Here is a 25,947-nt window from a genome sequence, read left to right as displayed (position 1 = left end):
GATGATTAAATAAGTCATCAGAAATAACATACAGTGGTACCTCGGGTTAAGTACTTAATTCGTTCTGGAGGTCCGTTCTTAACCTGAAACTGTTCTTAACCTGAAGCACCACTTTAGCTAATGGGGCCTCCTGGCACCGCTGCACCGCCAGAGCACGATTTCTGTTCTCATCCTGAAGCAAAGTTCTTGACCTGAAGCACTATTTCTGGGTTAGCGGAGTCTGTAACCTGAAGCGTATGTAACCTGAAGTGTATTTAACCCGAGGTACCACTGTATTCTACCCTATTTTTTAAAAGCTTTCCACAATGGAGATTTCAGTTTCCATAATTAATTTTCCTCTTGAAAATATTTATGAACGTTTGTTTTTCTTTCTACACAATCTCCCTAAATGACAAAAATTAGAGACAATATTCACTCCGTTATGGAATATATTTATTCTCTTTGATTCTTGTCTATTGGAGTTCTATTGGAATTGTCTATTCTACTAGAACTTCATTTGATCAAGCTCTGAAAGTCATATTGACTTTGATCAAGCTCTGCAGTTCATACCTGCAGTTCTCAATATCATACATTTTCGATTTGGGAGACTTGGTGCAGGGATGTTATGTCAGTGAGGGGATATCATTTCTTTACAGGGGAGGCTAGCGTGGGGGCTGGGATTGCCACCATCGAAGGGCATGGGAGGAATGGCGGAGGGGGTAGATATTATCGGCGAAGGGTTTTGAGATGCGGTGACGCTCGAACCCCTTCCAATCTAAGCCCCATCTCAAGGGACGTGGGTAGGGTGGGCAGGGATTACCCACTTCCGTCATTGGCCACAGGCAATAAAACCGCCACCTTGCGAGACTTCTTTATCTTGCAAGGGGTTGACGTGACGTGCGTGACGGAGACCTGGGTGTGCGAAGGTGAAGTAGTCACCTTGCATGAGATGACACCACCAGGTTTCTCCGTCCTCCACCAATCGCGGACTGTGGTTCGGGGGGGGAGGGGTAGCGTTGTTAATCCGGGAGGATTGCTCTTTCAGGGCTGTACCATCACCTCCAATCTCCAGCATTGAATGTGTTGGCCTAGTGTGGGGCACCAAGGAGAGCTTGGCTGGTGTACCGACCACCTAGCACACCAGCAGCCACCCTGTCAGGCCTGTTGGATGTGGCGGCAGGCTGGGCCTTGAAGTTCCTTAACCTACTGGTTTTGGGTGACTTCAACGTCCATACTGATGCCACCCCCTCCTCACGGGCTCTGGACCTGGTGTCTTCCATGGCGACACTAGGGCTCTCCCAGTTTGTTTTGGGTCCCACACCAACAGACCACACGCTGGATTTGATTTTTGGTATAGATGTGATCATGTCCTCACTCGTGGAAGTTCCATGGTCTGATCACTATGCTCTGAAAGCCAGGATTGACTTCCCGCCCCCACCCCGCTTGAGTGGTGAGCCTATTTGGGCTCAGCCGTGAAAACTGATGGATCCTGATGGATTTCGTCAGGCATTGCGGGACCCTGCTCCCCCAGCGGCTCACTAGATGAGCTTGTCGAGAACTAGAATAACTGGCTCTTGGTGGCTATCAATGAGATCGCACCTAAGCGCCCTCTGTGACCCCGCCGAAACCCCCTGGTTTACCGAGGAGCTCCGGAAAATGAAGCGGCACCTCAGACGGCTAGAGCGAGTATGGCGGTGTGCTCGCGACGGAGCCTCAAGAACATCTTATAGGACGCTTATGAAAGCCTATGAGATGGCAGTCAAGGCTGCAACGACGTTTTACTTCTCAACTTCCATTGCATCCACTAGCTCTCGCCAGGCACAACTTTTTAGAATAATTAGGTCTTTAACAACCCTAGAGGAACAGCCAAATCTAAATACGAATTTGACCCATAGCTGTGAGGCATTTGCAAGCTTTTTTGCGGAGAAAGTCTTGCTGCTCTGCCTTGACCTCCCTGCCAATTTGGATACAGTAACAGAACTGGAGGCCCCTCGACTGTCCCCAGGTCCAGTATTGGACCACTTTGATCGGATACTCCCTGCCGATGTAGACAGATTCATTCGAGCTGGAAGGCCCACCACTTGCCCTGTGCCCATCCTGGCTGATTAGAGCGTGTCCAGACGAGGTGCGGGCCCACCTGGGTGAGATCATCAATCAGTCCCAATCAGGGGACTTTCCCAGGGGAGTTGAAGGAAGCAGTGTTGCATCCGCTCTTAAAGAAAACATCTCTAGATCCTCTAGATCTATCTAGCCTGGTTTTGAATCTTCTGTACCTGGGTAAGGTAATTGAGAAAGTGGTTGCTGAACAGTTTGGTAGGTTTCTGGATGAAACATCGGCTCTGGACCCATTTCAGTCCAGCTTTCGCCCTGGTTATGGGACCGAGACGGCTTTGGTTGCCCTAACAGATGATCTCCGTAAATAGCTGGATTGAGGCGGGTCAGGACTGCTGATTCTCTTAAGACCTGTCAGCAGCCTTCGACATGGTCGATCACAAACTTTTGGATCACCGCCTTGCCAACATGGACATTCAGAGCACAGTCTGACAATGGCTGCGCTCCTTTATCTCAGGTCAGGGACAGAGGGTGGCGCTAGGAAGGGAGTTGTTACTGCGGCACTCCTTGGTGTGTGGAGTCCCACAGGGTGCAATCCTTTCCCCGATGCTTTTCAATATCTTTATGTGCCCCTTGCCTAGATTGTCCGGAGCTTTGGGCTGGGTTGTCATCAATATGCTGATAGCACCCAGCTTTATCTGTTGATGGACAGCCACCCTGACTCTGCCCCGAACACACTGACCTGATGCTTGGAAGCTGTGGCTGGATAAACTGCGTGGGAGCCGGTTGAAGTTAAATCCTTCAAAGACGGAAGTCCTCTGGCTGGGTCGGGACGACATGGGGTTGGGGGGCCAACTCCCATCTCTTGCGGGGGCTCAATTAGTACCAGTGCCTTCTGTCAAGAGACTGGGTGTAACCTTCGATGCCTCCCTTTCCATGGCGGTGCAGGTTGCGGCCACAGCAAAGGTGGCATTTTCCCATCTCCGCCGTTATTAAGCATTGGTCCCTTACCTTTCTCACCCTGATCTGGCCACAGTGATCCATGCAACGGTCACCTCCAGGCTTGATTATTGTAACTCACTCTATGCAGGGCTGCCCTTGAAGCTGACCCAGAAACTCCAGTGGGTGCAGAATGCTGTGGCGAGGCTCCTTACGGAGTCCTTTCCATGGGATCACATTCATCCAGTGCTTTACCAACTGCACTGGCTCCCGGTGGTGTACAGGGTGCTGGTTTTGACCTACAGGACCGCCTCTTCTGGTATGCCACGCAGAGGACCTTAAGGTCCACAAATGACAACATTTTGGAGGTCCTAAGTCGCAAGGTGGTTAGATTGGGCTCAAGTAGGGCCAGGACCTTTTCAGTGCTGGCCCTGACGTGGTGGGACGCTCTGTCACAAGAGACTAGGGCCCTGCTGGACTTGACATCTTTCCGCAGGGCCTGCAAGACAGAGCTGTTCCGCCTAGCCTTTGGTTTGGACTCAGTCTGACCCTTATGTTTCCCCTCCCCTTATGGTTTTGATCTATGGGCTATTATTAAAATGAAGCTGCATTTTAAATTGAATTTTTAACCTGTATTTTAAATTGTTGCGTCCCCCCCCCCCCCGTTTTTATTGTAATTTTACTGGTGTTAGCCGCCCTGAGCCTGGCTCTGGCCGGGGAGGGCGGGGTTTAAATAAAAATTTACTATTACACAGCTTCCTACTCAAACATATACTGGCCTTGTCAAGAATTCTTTACACATTATTATTACTTCCTGTGCAGATCATAATTGTTAAGGAGAAAAAGAATGCCACTATCTGAGCCCTACATAGGGAGGTTCAGAGAGAGCAAATATCAAATGCTGACAAAAACATAACCACCTTCCTCCAGATGATCTGGTTGTGCTGTACTGGTCTCTGCAAATGTCTTCACTTTAGCCAATTTATCTTGTTTACATATAATCCGCTTGAACATTTCAACAATGCAAAGTGGCTTATCTCTGGAAAGTGATATGCTTTACATTTTAAAATAAAAGGGCATATCCTATTTATTTTCCTTTTTCAACCAAAGTGCCAATGAGAATTTGAGCCAATGTAATTAGGGGGGTTTAAAATTAAAGCAAGCTTTTTAGTAGGACAATAACATCAAAGTAGCCCTGTGTGGCTGAGAGTTGAACTACCATTCCATGAACTAAAGGCTGCCTTTTGTTCACCAATAGAACTGGGATTCAGTAGCAGTGCATTCTGCATTGTTCACGAATTACCTCTCATGCAGCTCTGGGGAGTCTCCTAACCCTCTGGAGCAATTTTTCAAGAGGCAAAGGGGCTACCAAGGAAGGCATAGAAAAATGCTGCTGTCCCAAAAGCAGAACTCACAGGATTCGTCCACCAGTGGCACCATAATCAGAACCTACAAGCTCAACACTAAGAATGCTAAGCTTCACATATGCTAAATATTCCTGTTTCTCATTCCAGATCCCTTCAAGCAACTGAAACAATTTTGTCCTAATCTGCATGGTCTAAGCCTCAGGAGGCTAAAGGAAACTATTGACATACATAACCTTCCATTAACTCTGAAGATACATACGTGTCAGTTGATAGTGCTAATTAGATTTAGGTCACTTAACTATAGGAAGTGATGCTCCTATGTATTGTTCCCCAAAAAACACACACTCTCTCTCCTTCTGCATCCATTAGAACACATGCTGTTGATTTGCCCAGAGGTTAGGCAAGGTCAGACAGCTGCTGTAATAGTAACCATTCAGAAGTAGATCCCAAACTTGTAACAGGGATTTGGGAATTGCTTGAAAATGAAAAAAAACAAGCAACCAAGCAAACAAACAAACAAACAAACAAACCACCAACTTTTTTTTTCAAAGGAACAACACAAATTTCTAGTTAAGACAACAAAGAGTAAAATTTCACCCAGAAGATTAAGTACCATAATTTTAAAAATATCAACTTCTAATACTTAAAATGTAGAGATAGAGATAAGGCACACAGTTATAGAACAACATAGTATATCCAGCATCATTTGCAATACAACTCACCCCAACCTTAGCATGGAAAAGAATTGTAGCATCAGCAATTAGCAGGTGAAATTAGCTTAAATTCAAATGTCATCATTACACAAATCAAACCTTTTTCATCAGCCAAAAGCAGATTTTTTCCATTCCCCATTTGCACTCACTAGAAAGAATGAACTTTATCCACTGATTTCAAACCACTACTCAGGAAGAAAGATATGTAAGAAATGGAAAGGAGAAAAGGCCAGGTTTAAGAGGACACCATAGTCTGGCAAAGTACAGTAGCACATATGAGGCACACTCCCTGACCAGGCTCCTCACGGGGTCTCTGCCATGGGAGCATATTCACCCACTGCTTTTCCAGCTGCACTGGCTCCCGGTGGAGTACAGGGTCAGATTTAAGGTGCTGCTTTTGACCTTTAAAGCCCTTCACGGACTAGGACCCTCGTACCTACGGGACCGCCTCTCCCAATATGCCCCACGGAAAGCCTCAAGGTCGATAAATAGCAACACCCTAGTGGTCCCGGGCCCTAAGGAAGTGAGATTAGCTTCAACCAGAGCCAGGGCCTTTTCAACACTGGCTCCGGCCTGGTGGAACGCTCTGCCTCATGAGACCAGGGCCCTGCAGGATCTGATTTCTTTCCGCAGGGCCTGTAAGACAGAGTTGTTCCGCCTGGCCTTTGACTTGGAGTCAATTTGATTCCCTCCCCCTCTTTCTTTTCCTTTCTCCTCCTGTGATGAGGCTGCATTCCAATGTTTCAATATTTTAATGTTGTATTTTAATCTTGTTTTTAAGTTTGTATTCATTCAGCTTGTTTTTATTATTACTTGTTAGCTGCCCTGAGCCTGGCCTTGGCTGGGGAGGGCGGGGTATAAATAAAAACTATTATTATTATTATTATTATTATTATTATTATTATTATTATTAAAAACGACCATTTCCCTAACAGGCATTTCAGACTGATCCAAATATAAGGGCACAAACATTTACAAATTAATCAAGGGCAATGTCCTCCTACTCCAAAGATATGCACCAGGGTTTTACAGGTGCAGGTGCCAGATTGCCCTATTCCTGGCAACTGCATTTGCCTATGTCTGTGAAGTGAGAGGCCACTCTCCTCCACCAAACAATGTGCTTCATGCCACGTAGGGGAGAAAAACAGCTATAAACCTGTATGGTGAAGTGTCAGGTTCAAGCCACTCAGATATAAAGCTCAATAGGTGACATTAACCTAATTCCCTGACAGGGTTGTTGGGAAGATTAAGATGAAGTTGGTGGCGGTGGGGGGAAAATAACCGTGTACCTGAGATTTTTGGAGGAAGGGCGCAATAGAAACATAATAAAATTAAATAACATTCTGAATCTTGTCCTCTGACACAGGCAAAAGAATCAAGAAAAGGGAGGAGTCAGCATCATCCTTTGCCACCCTTAGGCTAAGAGACAGGCAACGGCTGCTTGCAGCATGCTTGTGAGTAGCTCCAGTGCTAAGAAGGATCCCACAATTTGCCTAAGTTCCAAAGGGCAGCAAGGAGGGGAAAGGGCTCTTTTTTCACTCTGCACTAGGTTTTGAGAGCAGTCAGTAGCAGTAATACACCTTCTGCCCAGTATGAAGACAACCAGCCTCTATCCCAAGGGTCAGCAACCTTTTTCAGCCGTGGGCTGGTCCACCATCCCTCAGACCATGTGGTGGGCCAGACTGTATGGGGGGGGGGGGGCAGAATGAACGATTCCCATGCCCACAAATAACCCAGAGATGCATTTTAAATAAAAGGAAACATTCTACTCATGTAAAAACACGCTGATTGAGAAGGCGATTGGGCCACATCCGGCCCACAGGCCTTAGTTTGCCTATCCCTGTTCTATCCTGAAGCTCTAGCTGTGAAGCCTACTGGAAAGTGTAAGAATCACTATCTCCCCAGCAAACTACCGCAGAAGGTTGTTGTTAAAAGGATAAAATGTCACTGTGGAATCCTTGAAGGAAGAAATTGATAATAAGCAATTCATCAGCAATTACCTTATCCCCACTTGGATATGACCAAAGTAAAGGCAAGAGGCAACATACCAATTTTTTATAACCATTTCACTCATTTATAACTGTGGAATACAGTGGTACCTCGGTTTTTGAACGTCTCCATTGCTAAATATTTCGGTTTTCAAATGCCATAAACCCAGAAGTAAATGCTTTGGTTTTTGAACACGCTTTGAAAGTCGAACATGCCACGCAGCTTCCGCTGGGTGTAAGATCCTGAGGCCTAGCTGTCAGCTATTGAGTTTTTGGTTTTTGAACGTTTCAGAACTTGAAAGGTCTTCTGGAATGGATTACATTAAAAAACTGAGGTACCACTGTACGGCTATACTGAAGTAAAATCTGAATTTTTTAAATTTTAAAAATGTAAAGTTTTAATTTAATTTTTAAAAATCTAATTACTTTTAAGTAGACAAAACCAACTTATGTAGGCTGTGGGTCCCAATGCATTTTAGAACACAGTTTTTCCAAATACCGTGGTACCTTGATTTAAGAACAGCTTAGTTTATGAACAACTTGGATTAAGAACGCTGAAAACCTGGAAGTAGGTGTTTTGGTTTGTGAACTTTGCTTTGGAATAAGAACATGTTTCGCTTCCTGTTGAGTGTGTTCTGCTATGGGAAAGCACGTCTTGGGTTAAGAATGCTTTGGTTTAAGAACCGACTTCCACAATGGATTAAGTTCGTAAACCAAAGCACCACTGTAATAATTTTTAAAAATTGCAGTGAATTTTCAGAGATACAGAAGTCTCCAGCTTCATAGTTGCCATCCACAAGTTGATGACAGGATGGGGGGCATGAAGCTAGCATGCTCATTCCCATCAGTCTCCCTTGGGTGATTAATAGACCGGGCAATAGGCTGCCTGAATAGGGCTATTGAGAATGAATTATCAGTAAAGAACTTCAGATTTCTGCATGATAAAGTCACAAGTACATATTCAGAGGTCTAAATCCTAGCCTTTTGCACTAGGAGTCAGCAGGTTTGTTTATAAAGCACAGACCCTGTTATATTAATGCAGCTGCACTGAAGTACTTTTACAATCAATATCACTCATAGCAACAAACCACTCTAGATTTCATTAATGCAGATAGAGGCATGAGATTTACAAATCAGAAGCATCAACATACAGTAAGAATTTTATTTCCTGTTTCCAATAAAACTATGTTTGTATGTTTCTGGTGATATTGTAGCACACCATTTGTGTAACTGACCACATAACGGCCAGTAGTAATTTCACATGCTCCCTGATCTAAACTGCCTATAACATCACTCCCCTATATTTTTTTTATTAAAAAGTCCTAAGACTTTATGTTCTTGTAGTGGTTTATAAGCCCACTCAAGCATGGAAGTGAAGTAAACATAAAATATGGCTATGCAGAACTTATGTCAACATGAAAATGATATTCTATGCCCAACAATCCTGTATGTGCCTACTCAGAAGGCCAACTGAGCTCAGTGGAGCGTCCTCCCAGCGGATTACTCCCAGCCAGTGTGGTGGAGTGGTCAGAGTGTAGGACAGGACTGGACAGACCCTGTTTCAAACCCCAATTCAGCTGTAAAGTTCAAGAGGTGACTACGGACTTGTCATTTTCACTCAGCCTAACTTACCTCATAGGGACGTTCTGAAGGAAAGACAAGGGAAACTGTATGCTAAATTGAGCTCCTTGAAGAAGGCAAGATGCAGTTTTAATAAAATGAATGAGTATAACACGTATGTAGATTTGAGTTGAGAAGTTTAATATCCTGACCCTATGCTGACCTATCCCTCCATCCCCTACAAAACCAAACTAATGGTAACTAATGACAAAATGCTTTGGGCAGGGATGGAGAACCTGTGGCCCTCCAGGTGTTGCACTGCAACTCCTATTAGCCTCAGTTGGCATGGTTAAGAACACCAAAGATCCACAGGTTCTCCATCCCTGTAAAAGAAGCACAAAACCACTCTGCCCTGAAACCATAGCATAGAATACGATGGAACCTTTAAGAGAACTAGTATGATCTATTTCTATAACTGCACTTCAAGTGGAGAGACATGGTTGTATCCATGACAGCAAAAAACTGAATAAATAAATTAAATTCAATAACATTGCACACAACATGTAAAATATTTACACAAGGTTTGAAGAAATCTAGAAACTTACACAGCAATTTTTTCAAAGGGAAAAACAGTCACTTAAAAAAAAACTATTAATCATTTTAATAGTTTTGTATTATTTATAACCAACTCTTCTAGATATCCAATTGCATTCCTAAAATAGAGGAAAGTAACTGCCAGCCAGCTGCTCTCTAAATTCCACAACACAAACACCATTATTTTTAAACAGCCACTCTTAAAAATTGCACACTTTCTATTTAAAGAGCATATTTAATGGCAGTGAACCCCATTTAAGCACAACCCAGTGTCTGGAAAAGCAAAATGTGCTGCCTCTGTTCACACTCGGGCATCTGAGGACAAAAGGCATCAGAGTAAGGACTGAGTGATTAAGGAAGGATTCAAAGTGATTGGCTGCATTACAAGGGGCCTCCAGGGTCTGTCACCATCCGCTCTTCTGGCAACAGCCCAACTTCACCCTGATGACCTCAGATAAGGTCCTTTAAAGGGGGCTTTTACGACTGCCATAGCTCTCGCCTGGAAAGCCATGAGGTGGTGCCCAGGCAGCTACTACTTCCTGCAGCTGCTTCTCAGGCACGTGGAATGAAAGGGTGGCTGTTCCTGCGCTCCCAAGCTGCTAGCCAGGTTTTTTACCAGCCACACGTTGAAGAGCTTTGTGCCCACACTGACAAGAAGAAAAAGCAAATACATCCATTCATTTAGCCACGCTTCCTCATCCACTCAAACTTTCCCTGCCTTCCATTCCTGAGCATTGGAGCTGAAGTGAAAGTGAGCCATCAGGATAGCGACATTCCTGGGATGTTCTCCCCTGGCATTTTCATTATACTTAGGTGAAAAAGTTCCTCTTCAAAAAGGCCTTTGGCTGGCTAACATCCTATATTCTTTTAAATGTGCTTGCAGGAAGGGAGGGAGGATTGTTGTTTTGTTCTGTTCTATTTCTTAAAGCATTTTGTGTTTTTATCTACCCGAGATCTACGGATGAAGGGCGGTATACAAATTTAATAAATGATAATGATAATGTTAATAACAATGAAGTCCTCTTGGTCTTACTCCCAAGTAATCGGGGCTAGGCTTGCAGGACAAGCAGCTCTCCTCCTCTTCGTCGTGAAAGTGAAGCAGAATTCCAGGAAGAGTGATCATTTTTGATTTTATTTTAAAAGGACCCAAACTCCCAACTGCAGCGACCACGGCCCGCAGGAGGGGCCGCATCACCCTGGGCGAAACTACCGAGGAGGGGAAGGGGAACAGAGGCGGCGCCGGTGGCCGCGGAAGCGCCACCGGAGAGAGAGGGAGAGGGAGGCCCCGCCCACCCGGCGGCGCTCCTCGCCCCCTCCCCGAGGGGGCGGAGCCACAATGCATCGCGAATAAGCAGGGTGGGGGGAGACTGAAGAGAGCCGGCCGGGAAGGGGAAACCTGGGGGCGGGCCATGCAGCCAGAACCGCCTAGGATTGGCGGCGCGGGAACAAGAAGAGGGGCCGATGACCGAACGAATCGCTTCCACTCCCTCCATCCTCCCTCCCTCTCCCGCTTTCAACGGACGGCGCGCGCGACACAGGCGCGAAGCCACGCCCCTCCACACACTGCGCGCGCACCACGCTCCCCTTCGCCCGCCCGCCCGCCAGCCACGGGTCTTGTCAGCGAGCGTGCGCGCGCCCAGCCGCTCGCGCCTTCTGCTCACCTCAGCGCCGCCGCTGCCTCGTACTTGCCGTCCTCCTCGCGCTCAAGGCGCCCGCCTCGTCTCGCTCCCCGCCGTTGCCGCTTTCTCCTCAGGCGGCGGGGCTGGGAGCCTCGTCAGGAGCCGAAGGCCAAGCCAGGCCTCCGTCTGCCCGCCCCGCGTCCCCCACACCGAGCAGGGCGGCGAGGCAGCTCGCCGCGGGGGCGCCGCTCGAAGGGAAGGGGGCGAAGGGAAGCGAAGGCAGCAGCGAGGGAGCAGGTTGCCCAGACCAACCGCCTCAGGACGGCCGCCGCCGCCGAGCACTGCCCGCTTCTCTGTTCCTTGGGAAATCCCGCCTCTCCCCTGCCCCCGGGGCGGCCTCCCGCACGGCCATTGGGCGGCGCTGACGCCGCTCGGCCTCCCCGCCAATTGCCGCGCGGCGCTGGCCAGCTTCCGCTGCCTCGATTGGGCGACGGCTCCCAGGAAGGGGATGCGAAAGGAGGGTTGTAGCAGGAAGGGGGAGAAGGCTAAAAAAAATTCCGTATCGGACTCAAAGGCCCGCCCTTCCCGTTCGCCCATTGGATGGCGAAGCACGGCCCCAGGCCCGCTGGTGGCGGAGGAAGCCGTCGCTCGAGGAGGCGGAGAGGCAGGCTCCGCCCACCTGGGTGGCTGCAGGAGCCCTTTTGTGGAATGTTTACATCGCGGCTCGTGGCGGCCAAAGCGGCGCAGCGGCCTCGGCAAAGGGCGGCCGCCCGCCCGGCCGGCAGGGAAGGGGGGCCCGTGGGGCGCCAGGCGCGCGCGGGCCCCGGCCGGGAACGCGGCGCCGCCAACACGCCGCAGCGGGGCGCGCTTCGAGGACCCCCGGCTGCCGCCGCCGCGCGCCAGACAAACGCAGGCGAGCAGCGCCAGAGCGCGCGCTCTCGGGAGGAAGGCGGGCGGCCCCGGGGCAACAGGTTGCCAGAGCTACCATACGGCCGCGAAGTAGAAATGCCCGCAAAAAACAGTCGCCGGAATAATTTCTGAAAATACTGGTGCGCAGAAAGTCCGACAGCTTGGGGTTAGGAAAAACATTTATCAAGTCCCCCTTGTGTTTACGGGGATTTCCAAAGGATTGTTAGCATTCAAGTTTCTAGCCTCTGGCAATAAAGAACTGTTGCAATCCTATGCATTCTTACCTCGGAATAACTCCTGCTCTGTTCAGTGGTCCTTACTTCCAAGGAAACATGTATAGACTTGTACCACCTATTTAAGTCAGTCACAGAATTTAAACTTCACAGAGTTTGATACCCTGAGAATACTCAATTGGATCTCCTGACTGTTTTCATTGTCACAGGCAACCAACCCCAGAAAATATTGAATTCTTAAAAACATTCAGGACACCTTGCCAGCATCATGAGAGCCAATTCCCAAAGAATTGTCCCAAACCAAGTACTGTACACACAAGACCAGTTGAACACAGCAAGCTGCAGTGTTACATAGAAATTCAGTCCTCAGAATGATCGCTATAGATCTGCAGTCCAAAAACAAAAACTACTTTGCTTGCTATCTGTCCTCTTTTTAATATATACACTGGGGAAGCACATTTTTAAGCAAAAAGAGAGCCCAGCCACCAAAACAACGTTAAGTATGTTTTAAAAATGTGTATAGTTAGCTTGCAAATGCTCTCCCCCACCCCCAAACTTTAATGCTGGTGCATCATCACACAAGAGATTTATGTACACAATGACTGGTTTGGGAAATTGCAGTCTTAGAAAACTCATTTGCTCTTACATCAGCTTTGCTTTTTTTCGGAGGTAAGACACCTGCCCATCCTAAACCTACATTCATGTACACTCACACCTGAACATCCAGTTTAAAGGGTAGCAACACAACCTGCCTCTCCAAGTCAATGATGTATGTCTTGAGTCGCAGTTCTGATCAAATGAAACGCATTATAGAATTGTAGAGTTGGATGGGTCCATGGCGGACTTCTAGTCCAGCCCCTGCAATGCAGGAATCTTTTTGTCCAATGTGAGGCTTGAACCCACAACCCTGAGAGTAAGAGTCTCGTGCTCTACCAGCTGAGCTACCCAGGATCTGACATATAGGAGTCCATTCCAAACCTTCAGGTGGCATGAGTTTATAGGCTGCTTTGGTAACAAAAACAACTTCCAGAACAGCAAAATTCTGTAAAGTACAGTTTATCTATCTGTGTATGATTTATTTATTTATTTATTTATATACCACCTTCTTCTTCCAAGGAGCTCAAGGCGGTGTATGAAGTTTGTAACCACTGCATTAAACCAATGATTTTCCAGCTAGGAACTCCTTAGAAGAGGGCATAATGTTTCTGATGCTCCCAGTGCCATGAAAATATACTCAGAACTGTGTGTGAGTGAAAGTATCAAAAGATGGGGCTCAATATGTGTGTTTCTCTACAAAAAAAGAGCACTGGTGCAGCAAAATGCACAGACCACCAGTCACTGGTACGATGAACATTCTCTCCTGCTGTGTGGGTCTGGTTCCATGTCTTAATGCATCCTCTTGCCTATTTATGTATACATATACACACTACAGATGCAAAAGAAAACAGCCCATCTACATTATGGAATGGCAGAAACCACAGAGCAACAAGAAGAAATGGAATTAGGCAGCTCACTAAATCCATAAGCCAGACACTTGGCCCACCAAGCTCAGTCCTGTCCACGGACGAGCAGCAGCTCTCAAGGGTTTCAGGCAGGGAGATGCCAGGGACTGAACCTGGTGTCTTCTGTGTGCAAAAACAGCAGCTCTATTGCTGAGCTATGGTTTCTACATTTGCATGCTCCCCAAAAAATTATTCTTGCAACTGCATCTTGTAGGGACTTGTTGAGCTGCTTGACATAGAATGGTCAGAAGCAATGTTTCTTCTGGGGGTACTCAAGGATATGCAGTACTGGCACCTATTTTCTTTTTTAAAAAGCACTGGTCAGAAGGGAAATGGGCTAGCACCCAAATCAGGGAGAAGTCTCTCCCACATGTGATTTCATGCAAAGCTTTGGTCTGAGAGAACCAAGGTACAGCTGTAATGGAATGGAGTATCTCGAGAGAAGGCATGGCTGGCTAGAACACTGAATACAAGCACTCCACAAGGCACAATTACATTACAGTTCCTGCTTAAAAACAAGAAGTGATTGTTTACTCCCCTAACCTAATGCTGTGGACATAGCATATCTTGATTTTAGTAAGGCTTTTGACAAAGTCCCCCATGATGTTTTTGCAAGGAAGCTGGTACAATGTGGGTTGAAAGAAGTATCTGTTAGGGACATTTGTAGCTGCTGACCAAACCCAAAGAGTACTCCTTGTCATCCTGGGAAAAAGTAACAACAAGAGCTGTTTGACAGTGGCACAGACTTCCTCAGGAGGTGATGGACTCTCCTTCCTTGGAGGTTTTTAAGCAGAAGTTGGATGACCGCCTGTCATAGATGTTTTTGCGAAGATTCCTGCATTGCAGGAGGTTGGACTAGATGACTCTTGGGGTCCCTTCCAACTCTGCAATTCTAGGATTCCACCCAGCTGTCACCAGTAGTTACATATTAAATTCACCCACTCCTTCCAACAATGATATCTGGGCCAGATCAAAGGGCAGGAAGGTGACACAGTCTCTGCTTATGCCCAAGTTCATCACAGCATACATGAGAGGAGGCTGCTTCTTGGATTTCAGATCCACTATTTGGGAGCATGATTTTATCCTGGAAGCAGCAAACACAAGCATTGCCCAAGAAGCTCCAAAGTGGTGCATCATCACCCAACAAATCCCATAATTGTGAAGATGGCAGCCACACATACTCAGAGCATTGCTTGTCCACACATTTTCCCACATGGATAAAGCTACTAGCAATTAAGCCGCTTCCGTCACCAGGAACACCTCCGACTTGCAGCTGCTGCACAGCAGACGTTCACATTAGCCTGACTCTTAAAAAAAAAGAAGTAAAAATAAATCAGCCAACATGACTGGGCTTCAATTAATAGAAACTCTGTCCCTCAGAAGACGGCACCTAAGCTAAATGTGGGGAAATAATTATATTCACTTAGCTGGAAATCTCTAGGATTTGATTCTGTGTGATGGCTTTAAAAAGGTAGAGAAAAGTGGACTAATTCATGGATAACCAAGTCTGCCATCAGTGACTGGCCACATTAGCTACATAAAACCTCCACATCTAAAAGCACCTGTGAGTATCAGCTCCTGAGGAGGACCACTGCCTTCATGCCCTTCTCATAAACATGACAGAAAAAGCAGATCGACCCAGTGTTTGAAATTAGCCAGGCACATTTTGCACCTGGCTTTCAACCACTTGCAACCAAGTGAAGATGCCTGGGCGCCAGGATGGCACCTGTCATCTTAGTCATCTAGGGATCATTGGCTCTGAACTGTTTTCACACACTAATATCCCATTTTGTAGAATTCCGTTTTATCTGCAAAATCAGAATGAATTTCTGGAACCAAATTGCTTTTTCTGTTCTGCCTGAACAGGGCGGAATAGGCCAATATATATGCAGACAGTCCCTCAATCAAGTGACTTTTCTTCTTTAGGTTCTCCAAGCTCTTAACCTAGCTCAAGGTTGGCAGTGAAATAGCCAGATGGTTAACTGAGAATCATAGCCAGCCCATCATATGAAAAATAGGACTTTAGAGCCATCTTGCCCACAAAATGGCAAATATACATTCCGTTTTTGTGACCACAACCTTGGTTTATGGCAGTGGTTTTTCAGCAAGTGTGCCCTGGCACCCTGGGGTGCCTTGATTAACAGTCAGAGGTGCCGTGGGCAACACTGTCCTCTGTCTCTCCCTCCTCTGATGCCCTTTCATGTCTCTGCTTCCCAAAGGCTTGCACAGCTGTTTGTTGCAGCAGCCCTGGCTATTTGACACCTAGGTTATCTATCTAACACTATTGAAAACGCTGGTCCAATTCTGGGGGGGGGGGGGTCTCCCAAAAAACTGTGTTCTAGACCAGAGCTTTCAAAACTTTTCATGTTGGTGACACATTTTTTAAACATGCATCATTTTGTGACACGGTAATTCAGTTTTACTAGCAAACTGGAGGTTAAACTAACCTCTTTCCAGCCCCGGGAGGAGCGCAGGGAGCATTCGTGTGACACACCTACACACTGCAGCCAACACAATGTGTCATGACACACACTTTGGAAAGCTCTGCGCCAGACACCTGGGATCCAGACTGAGGAAACCTGCATCCAAATCCTTACACAACCATGAAATTCACTGGGTGTTACCTTAGCCTGCAATGGCATCGTCACACAACAGCTATCATAATGTTACGAAGGTAGGGAAGACACGGATGAAATAATATTGTCCCACTGAAGCTTGTTTAGTTCTCCTAAGTAACTTTTGCCCCAAGCTTTTGATGTTTTATTGCCTCCCTGCACCATACCGGTTCTGACACCCCAACACCACCAAGAGGAAAAGGAGATCCTTCAAAATTTTGCAGGCAGCGAAAGAAAAATGCTGAAGTCTGAAAGAGAGAAAGAGTTACGTATGATTGTCAAAGACCAATGGAGCAAGAGTAAAAACCACTTCCTGTTGAGATCAAGGAGTTAAAAAACAACTTGAAACCTACCACTTGAACTTAACAGGGTTGGATTTGACTCCTCATAAAACAGTCCTCTGCTTTGATTTACAGACTGAACTCCAGGAGAATTTACTGCCCCTAAAGACTAGAAAAGATTGCTTTGAAGAACAGAAGACATGCCGTGCTGGATCAGGCCAAAGGCCCATCCCATCCAGCATCTTGTCCTCCTCGCAAGAGCCACCCAGATGCCCATCAGGGGAAGCCCACCAAAAGGGCATGAGGAGCACTCTGTTCACCTGCAAATCCAGGTAACTGATATTCAGGAGATGCCGCCTCCAAGAGGGTCATTGTAATGGTCGTTGTGGCTACTAGCTACTGAGAGCCTGCTCTTCCCTGAGCTTGTTTAAACCCCTTTCCTTTGCAAAGCCTCCATCCAAGTTGGTGGCCACAACCCCCCACTCAGCCACAAAGCTCCCTGGGTGACCTTGGGCCAGTCACCTTCCTCACTAGGTTGTTGTATGGATCAAAATAGGAAGATAACCATGTACAACCACCTTGAGCTCATAGGAAGATAAAGGTGGCATATAAATGCAGTACGTAAATAAACAAAGTGTGCTGTGTGAAAAAGTCCTCTGTCTATCCTGAATCCTCCAACATTTGGCTTCATGGGACAACCCCACTGGGTTCCACTTTCTCTATGAGATGCATAATTTCATATACAGTCATACCTCGGCTCCCGAACGCCTTGGGAGTCTAACGTTCTAGCTCCCAAACGATTGAAAACCAGAAGTGAGTGTTTCAGCTTTCAAACGTTCTTTCGGAATCCGAACGTCCGCTGGGGCTTCTGCAGCTTCCTGCAGCCAATCAGAAGCCGTGCTTTGGAAGCTGAACATTTCAGAAGTCGAATAGACTTCTGGAACAGATTCTGTTCCACTTCCGAGGTACGACTGTACCTCTATAATATGCTCCCTAATACTCACCTTCCCCCACGAACCCCCAAATGTTGCAACCCTCCCCCATATGGGAGATATCTGCCAGGCTTCGTATTATTGCTGTTGTTGTTTTAAAGCAGCCTTATGGGTGAAGACATGCCTCACCTAGGAGCAAAGGATGACAAAGACTCATCAAGTGCCTTCTCGGGTGTCCTGGAGCTGGTGAGGAAACACAGGGGCAGGCAGGACAAACACTGAGGGGGAAATGAAAGGCGCCCACAGCATTCAAAGGTATTTGGCATTCAAGTCAGGGTGGAAGAAGGGAACAGAGCAACCAGCAAAGCTGCCTTACATTAAGTCAGACTGGGGGTCCACCAAGCTCAGCGGCTCCTCAAGCATCTCTCCCTGCCCTTCCAGCAGATGCCAAGGATGGGACCTGGCCCTTCTGCATGCAAAGCAACTGTTCTCTCCAGGAACAACTTTTAATCCAGAGCCTCCAAGACACACAGGCAGAAGCCACAATGCTGGCTGTTCAACAGCCTCCACCCCTTTTTCTTGTACAAGGAGGAAGATGTGTCCTAGGCCTCCCTGAGGTTCTGCACAAGGCAGGGTGGAGAGATGAGCTTTGTTGTGGCAGCTCTTGCAGGAAGGTGGCAGAGAGTCCCAGATTCCTCTTCTGAAAGGCAAAAGCGCCAGGAGCTCTGCTCCATCCCACCCCAAGCCCATCCGTCTCTGGGCATCCCACAAGCTTTCTCCCTGGCCTCTGGGGTTCCTATACCTGCCCTAAATCTGGATGCTTCCTATCTTTGTGACAGTCAATAGTGAATCTTCCATGGCTCTAACTAACCCCCACCCATACCATTTCTACTCCAATGGACAAAGAGAGGCGCTATTTGAGCCAATGGTATAGCAGAACTGATGGCGAGAGAGAAACCGGCTCTGCTTCTACCTAGCCTTCGCCAACCTGGCGCCCTCCAGATGCACTGAACTATAACTCCCACATAGTTCCATCTGGAGGGTGCCAGGCTGAGGAAGGCTGAAGTACCTGCGATTCCACAGGTCGGATGTTCCCTTTCTGTTTCCTAGAGGCACAAGAGCAGCCCTGCAGGATCAGCCACTGCACCGGACGCCGGGCAGCCAGATTCCTCTGCAGATGTACTGCTACTGCACATGGAGGACTCAACGGCCTTTAGCGCACCGACCCCTCGTGCAACTCAAGCCTGCCGAAATGTCGCGAGGGAGCACGATCCCTGGGGCCGGCTCCTTAGATCGCTCCTATTCTACTCCTCCCCTGCAACCGAATTTCAGTTTCACTTCCGGGATGCTTTCAAACAGCCGTCACCTCCCTTCCCCCCCCCCCCGTCTCTCCGCCCCCAACCATAACAGGGAAGGAGGCGGAGCCCGTTTTCCGCCCTGCCCCAATCCGCTTCAAGGAGAAAGGCGCGCTCCCTCGCCGCTCCCCTCGGGAATTACGAGTCACATTCTTGACCAACGGCACGATCCGAATTGCGGCGGCGCCTCCCCCGCCCTGGAAGCTCGGCCCTCGTCGACGAGACGGCAGCGGGAGGGGCCATCCCGGCCAGAGCGCGGCGTCCCGCCTCCAAATCCACGCACTTCGGGGGGGGGGGGAGCTGCCCGTCAAAGCTGCGCCGTAAACAACGGAGGCCGCCGTCCCTCTTCCTGCCCAGCCCCGCGAAACGCAGCGCCGTCTACTCCCGAGCAAACGGGCGCGAGGGGAGGGGAGAGAAAGACCTCCGAATGGGCCGCCCTCCCGCCAGCACTCCGTTCACACGCACACCCAAAAAGCAGCCAAGCCCCGCGTATGATTTAAGTGATTAAAAAAATAATACGGAGATCCCCTCGGCAATCGCACGCCAGCCAGGTTTTTGTGGGAGGTTTTGCGCCTCCTCCCGTTGTGGGAAAATCGGGACGCCACGTTAAAGAGACTCCCTTCCCCCGTGGGAGCGGGAGAGTTAATGCGAAGGCGGCCGGCGGATCTGGCAAGCGAGCCACCCAAAAGCCAGCCGCGCGAGGAGGGGACGAAGTGCCACAACTCCGCGTTAGTTGCAAGGAGGGCGCCCGCCAGGCGAGCGAGGCGCGCCATCCCGGCACAGGCGCCACCGGGAGAACCCTCGCCCGCCCGGCAGCGAGCGAGGATGGAGCGCGGCGGAAAACGAAATCGGAAGCGAGACTTCCCCGCGGAGGGGGGGGGGAGCAGCCGCGGATCCCCAGACACGCGACACACGCGCGATTCGGCCACAGAACGACGCTCCCCGGCTAGTAACAGCCGTCCTCCCGCCCCGCCAGGAAAAGGGGCGGAGGGAGCAGCGTCGAGACCACATCCGGCCCGGGAGCCGGTGCGCGGCGGGCTTCCAACTCTCCCCGCCGGCCCGAGGCCAGAGGCGGGCGCTGCAAGCCCGCCCTTGCCCCTCTGTCCCCCGGCAGCGCTTTTGCTTCGGGGGAAAGAGGGGCGAGGGGGGCGCCGAGAGGCGGAGGGTCCCTCGCTCCTCCCTCGGCCGCTTTGGGACAGAGCGGAATCCGGAGCCGCGCCGGAGAGAAGGCGCCGCGCCCGGCGGGCAGGCAGGCAGGCAGGCGAGCGAGCCAAGCCCCCGCCGCCCTCCCCACCTCGCGGCCCCCGCCAGCCAAGGCCTCCCGAACTCGCGCGCCCCCCGCTTTCCAAAGGGCACCTCGGGGGACGCGCTGGGAAGCAGCTGTTACATACCCTCCAAGCCGGACGAGGAATCCTGAATGGGAGGGAACGCCCCCCGAAGCGGATTGGCTGCTGGCGGAAGAATCGCGGTGGTTGGGGCGGGGACTGACCCGACACAGTTAGGCCACGCCCCCCGGAGCGCCCGGGCTTCGCGCGGAAAGGCGGCTTCCGGCCGGTGAGCGGCCGAAGGAACTCTGGGAGACCCCTGGGCTGCAGAAGCGCTTTCCCGCCTGCGGAGAACAGGAGCGGAGCGGCTGCCGGATCCTCTTCCCACCGCGGCCAAGCAGATGCCCCCGGGGGAAACCCGCCGGCAGGATGCCGCCCAAGAGCCCCCTCCCGCCCCGCCAACAGCCTCTTCCGCCAGTTCGTCGGTGGGCAAAGTGCTGCACTTTCTCTGTCCTGATTCTTTCACCCTTCAGCCTCGTTGGGTGTCCCTGAGTCTGAGTATTGTGAGAGACGGAGAGCAACGTTTCTCGATCCACTTTCTCTGTACCATGGATAACTTTATAAACTCTAGGACTGCAATATCTGATTTTAAACATGATGATATATCACCAATCAAACACCATGATACACTGATATATCATGATGTCTGAAATAAGAATGGAGCTATGTAGAGGCATTGGCTGGTTTCACGGTTTCTCCCACATCATGATTTTTGCATAGCACACCATGATTCACAATATTGCCAACTCAAAAATTATAAAACTAATATCACAATATAGACTTTGAACCAGTTCTGGACAATAGATTGCCCAGTCCTAACACACATTAGGAGGGATACTAGGACTTGCCAATCGCATGGTCGGCGGTTCGAATCCCCACGGCGGGGTGAGCTCCCGTCGTTCGGTCCCAGCTCCTGCCCACCTAGCAGTTCGAAAGCACCCTTAAAGAGCAAGTAGATAAATAGGTACCACTTTATAGCGGGAAGGTAAACGGCATTCCATGTGCTGCTCTGGTGCCGGTTCGCCGGAGCAGCTTCGTCATGCTGGCCATGTGACCCGGAAGTGTCTGCGGACAGCGCTGGCTCCCGGCCTGTAGAGTGAGATGAGCGCACAACCCTAGAGTCTGTCAAGACTGGCCCGTACGGGCAGGGGTACCTTTACCTTTACCACACATTATTTTTTTATCACTATTAAACTTGTATGTCGCCCTATACCTACAGGACTCAAGGTGGATCACACTCATTTGTTGTTTAATCGTGTCCGACTCTTCGTGACCCCATGGACCAGAGCACGCCAGGCACTCCTGTTTTCCACTGCCTCCCACAGTTAGGTCAAACTCATGTTGCTGGCTTCAAGAACACTATCCAACCATCTCATCCTCTGTCGTCCCCTTCTCCTTGTGCCCTCCATCTTTCCCAACATCAGGGTCTTTTCCAGGGAGTCTTCTCTTCTCATGAGGTGGCCAAAGTATTGGAGCCTCAGTTTCAGGATCTATCCTTCCAGCGAGCAGGGCTGATTTCCCTAAGAATGGATGTGTTTGATCTTCTTGCAGTCCATGGGACTCTCAAGAGTCTCCTCCAGCACCATAATTCAAAAGCATCAATTCTTCGGATATCAGCCTTCTTTATGGTCCAGCTCTCACTTCCATACATCACTACTGGGAAAACCATAGCTTTAGCTATACGGACCTTAGTCAGCAAGGCAATACTTTTTAAGATGCTGTCTAGGTTTGTCATTGCTTTTCTCCCAAGAAGCAGGCATCTTTTAACTTTGTGACTGCTGTCACCATCTGCAGTGATCATGGAGCCCAAGAAAGTAAAATCTCTCTGTCTCCATTTCTTCCCCTTCTATTTGCCAGGAGGTGATGGGACCAATGGTCATGATCTTCATTTTTTTGATATTGAGCTTCAAACCATATTTTGCGCTCTCCTCTTTCACCCTCATTAAAAGGTTCTTTAATTCCTCCTCACTTTCTGCCATCAAGGTTGTGTCATCTGCATATCTGAGGTTGTTGATATTTCTTCTGGCAATCTTAATTCCGGCTGGGGATTCATCCAGCCCAGCCTTTCGCATGATGACTTCTGCATATAAATTAAATAAGCAGGGAGACAATATACAGCCTTGTCGTACTCCTTTCCCAATTTTGAACCAATCAGTTGTTCCATATACAGTTCTAACTGTAGCTTCTTGTCCCACATAGAGATTTCTCAGGAGACAGATGGCCCATATTGTTAATTTCTCATGCTGATAGGGGTCATCTTTCTTATTTTTATTTCTATTCATCCAAATTTTTATAGGTGCTTTAATAGTCTCCAGGATAATAGGATATTTCATAAAATTGGAGCCAAGTTTAGTCCACCCTATAAGAGGTTCAAAGAAACTATACTTGAGAGTATAGGATCATATAATCCTAGAGTTGGAAGAGACCGCAAGGGCCATCGAGTCCAACCCCCTGCCAAGCAGGAAACACCATCAGAGCACTCCTGACATATGGTTGTCAAGCCTCTGCTTAAAGACCTCCAAAGAAGGAGACTACACCACACTCCTTGGCAGCAAATTCCACTGTCAAACAGCTCTTACTGTCAGGAAGTTCTTCCTAATGTTTAGGTGGAATCTTCTTTCTTGTAGTTTGGATCCATTGCTCCGTGTCCGTTTCTCTGGAGCAGCAGAAAACAACCTTTCTCCCTCCTCTGTGTGACATCCTTTTATATATTTGAACATGGCTATCATATCATCCCTTAACCTCCTCTTCTCCAGGCTAAACATGCCCAGCTCCCTTAGCCGTTCCTCATAAGGCATCGTTTCCAGGCCTTTGACCATTTTGGTTGCCCTCCTCTGGACACGTTCCAGTTTGTCAGTGTCCTTCTTGAACTGTGGTGCCCAGAACTGGACACAGTACTCCAGGTGAGGTCTGACCAGAGCAGAATACAGTGGCACTATTACTTCCCTTGATCTAGATGCTATACTTCTATTGATGCAGCCCAGAATTGCATTGGCTTTTTTAGCGGCCGCGTCACACTGTTGGCTCATGTCAAGTTTGTGGTCAACCAAGACTCCTAGATCCTTTTCACATGTACTGCTCTCAAGCCAGGTGTCACCCATCTTGTATTTGTGCCTCTCATTTTTTTTGCCCAAGTGCAATACTTTACATTTCTCCCTGTTAAAATTCATCTTGTTTGTTTTGGCCCAGTTCTCTAATCTGTCAAGGTCGTTTTGAAGTGTGATCCTGTCCTCTGGGGTGTTAGCCACCCCTCCCACTTTGGTGTCATCTGCAAATTTGATCAGGATGCCCTTGAGTCCATCATCCAAGTCGTTGATAAAGATGTTGAATAAGACGGGGCCCAAGACAGAACCCTGTGGCACCCCACTAGTCACTCTTCTCCAGGATGAAGAGGAACCATTGATGAGCACCCTTTGGGTCCAGTCAGTCAGCCAGTTACAAATCCACTGAGTGGGAGCATAGTCAAGACCACATTTTACCAGCTTCTTTACAAGAATATCATGGGGCACCTTGTCAAATGCCTTGCTGAAATCAAGGTAGGCTACATCCACTGCGTTCCCTTCATCTACCAGGCTTGTAATTCTGTCAAAAAAACGAGACATGACATGACTTATTTTTCAGAAATCCATGCTGACTATTGGTGATCACAGCATTCCTTTCTAGGTGCTCACAGACTGTTTGCTTAATGATCTGCTCCAGAATCTTCCCTGGTATTGATGTCAGACTGACTGGGCGGTAATTATTTGGGTCCTCTCTTTTCCCCTTTTTGAAAATAGGGACAACATTTGCCCTCCTCCAGTCTGCCAGGACTTCGCCTGTTCTCCAGGAATTCTCAAAGATGACTGCCAGTGGTTCTGAGATCACATCTGCCAGTTCTTTTAATACTCTTGGATGCAGTTCATCTGGCCCTGGAGACTTGAATACATCTAAACTAGCCAAGTATTCTTGTACTATCTCCTTAGTTATTCTGGGCTGTGTTTCCTCTGCTGAATCTTTTGCTCCCAATTCTTCAGGTCGGGCATTGTTTTCCTGAAGCAAAGAAGGCATTGAGGAGTTCAGCCCTTTCTGTGTCCTCTGTTTGCATTTCACCATCTTCTCCTCTGAGTGACCCCACTGTTTCTTTGTTCTTCCTTTTGCTACGGACATACCCATAAAAGCCTTTTTTGTTGCTTTTAACCTCTCTAGCAAGCCTGAGTTCATTCTGTGCTTTAGCTTTTTTGACTTTGTGTCTACACGTGCTGGCTATTTGTTTGAATTCCTCTTTGGTGGTTTCCCCCCTTTTCCATTTTTTGTACACATCCTTTTTTAATCTTAACTCAGTTAAAAGTTCTTTAGATAGCCACCCTGGCTTCTTTAGGCACCTTCCGTGTTTCTGTCTCATTGGTATTGCCTGAAGTTGTGCTTTTACTATCTCCCTCTTAACAAACTCCCAGCTATCATGAACTCCCTTTCCTTTTAGTATTACTGTCCATGGGATCTCACCCAGCACTTCCCTAAGTTTTATGAAGTCGGCTTTCTTAAAGTCAAGAAATTGAGTCCTAGTATGCTTGGCTGCTCCTTTCCGCTGTATAGTAAACTTCAGAAGAGCATGATCACTCGCGCCTAATGATCCTTCCACTTCTACCCCACTAACCAGGTCATCAACATTGGTAAGGACCAGATCTAAAATGGCGGTTCCTCTTGTTGCTTCTCCCACTTTCTGGACAATGAAGTTGTCTGCAAGGCCAGCGAGGAATCTGTTTGACCTTATGCTCTTAGCTGAGTTTGACATCCAACAAATATCCGGGTAATTGAAGTCCCCCATTACTACTATCTCCCTTCCTTTTGCTTGCTTGGCCATCTGTTCCAGGAAGGCATCATCTATGTCCTCCCTTTGGCTTGGGGATCTATAGTAAACTCCCACAATGAGGTCTCTGTTATTCTTCTCTCCCTTAATTTTGACCCAAATGCTCTCACTTTGGCTTTGGGGTTCTAAATCTTGGATCTCTTCACAGGTATACACATCCCTGACATATAACGCCACTCCTCCTCCTTTCTTGTCTGGTCTGTTTCTCTGAAATAGATTGTATCCCTCCATTATTACATTCCAATCGTGGGACTTATCCCACCAGGTTTCAGTGATGCCTATTATGTCATATTTAGTTTGCCGTACCAAGAGCTCAAGCTCATCTTGTTTATTTCCCATGCTTTGCGCATTAGTGTACAGACATTGAAGTCCATTAATCATTCCCCCGGGTTCCCTGTAAGCAAATTATATCCAAATTTTGTTTTTCCAAAATATGGTAATTTCCCCCCTTTTGGGGGTAAGTTCAAGCCATTTACGTTCCATGAATAGATTCTCAATGCCATATTGTCTACTTACGGGGATACTGCCTCTGCTCCCAGCAGCTGTGAGGTTTGTAATCCAAGTTCTACCAAGTGCTTTTGCATAAATCTGTCCTCCTCAAGAGTCTTTATCTTCTGCTATCTTCCTTCAAATTTGAAAGATAGCCCTTCTGGAAATTCCCACCTAAAAAAGATGTACTTTCTGTCAGTCAGGTCCCTGTACTGAGATCTCAGGTTCAAAAATTGCCGTGGAATTTCTTTAAAGAGCACCACCGATTTGTCAGGAATTTTAAGGCCCTTTTTATAATGATGTCCCAAAATGATATCTCTTTGTTCCTTGGTCTTAAAGACCACAATACTATCATAAGCTGTTTTGGTCTCTTTTTTAGGGCCAAATCTGTAAGCTTTCTCTACCCAATCTTCCACTTCCTCTTTTTTCAGATCCCAGAAATCCACAAAAAATCCTATCAAAGATTCTCTGAGTTGATCTTCTTCCAGAAAAGGGACTCCTCTCAATCTCAGATGTGATTCTTTCGCACTCAATTGGAGAAAAGCGATTGAATTTGCATTTTCGTACTGCAAGCGTTCCAGATCCTGCACTCTAACATTCTCCAGCTGTGTCAACCTTGCATCATGTGTGTTTATCTCATCTTTCACAT

At 48.0% G+C, this 25,947-nt stretch overlaps 1 protein-coding gene across 8 annotated transcripts in view; it reads right to left on the bottom strand.

The window, feature by feature from the left end:
* Positions 1-20,054, bottom strand: part of SIN3A (SIN3 transcription regulator family member A) — a 58,327-nt gene extending 38,273 nt beyond the window's left edge. For 2 of the 8 annotated variants that reach the window (XM_083412730.1, XM_083412733.1), the window contains exon 1: positions 20,030-20,054. The gene's annotated coding sequence lies outside the window, so the exon portion shown is untranslated. Of the gene's footprint in view, positions 1-10,140; positions 10,702-10,853; positions 11,545-17,472; positions 19,567-20,029 lie in introns of those variants that run through there. The other 6 variants (XM_083412735.1, XM_083412736.1, XM_083412729.1 and 3 more) reach the window with 6 other exon arrangements.
* Between the last annotated feature and the right edge of the window lie 5,893 nt (positions 20,055-25,947).

Source organism: Podarcis tiliguerta, assembly GCF_965153285.1.
Source record: "Podarcis tiliguerta genome assembly, chromosome: 14".
NCBI lineage: Eukaryota > Metazoa > Chordata > Lepidosauria > Squamata > Lacertidae > Podarcis > Podarcis tiliguerta.
This window is presented reverse-complemented; position numbering and strand designations above follow the sequence as displayed.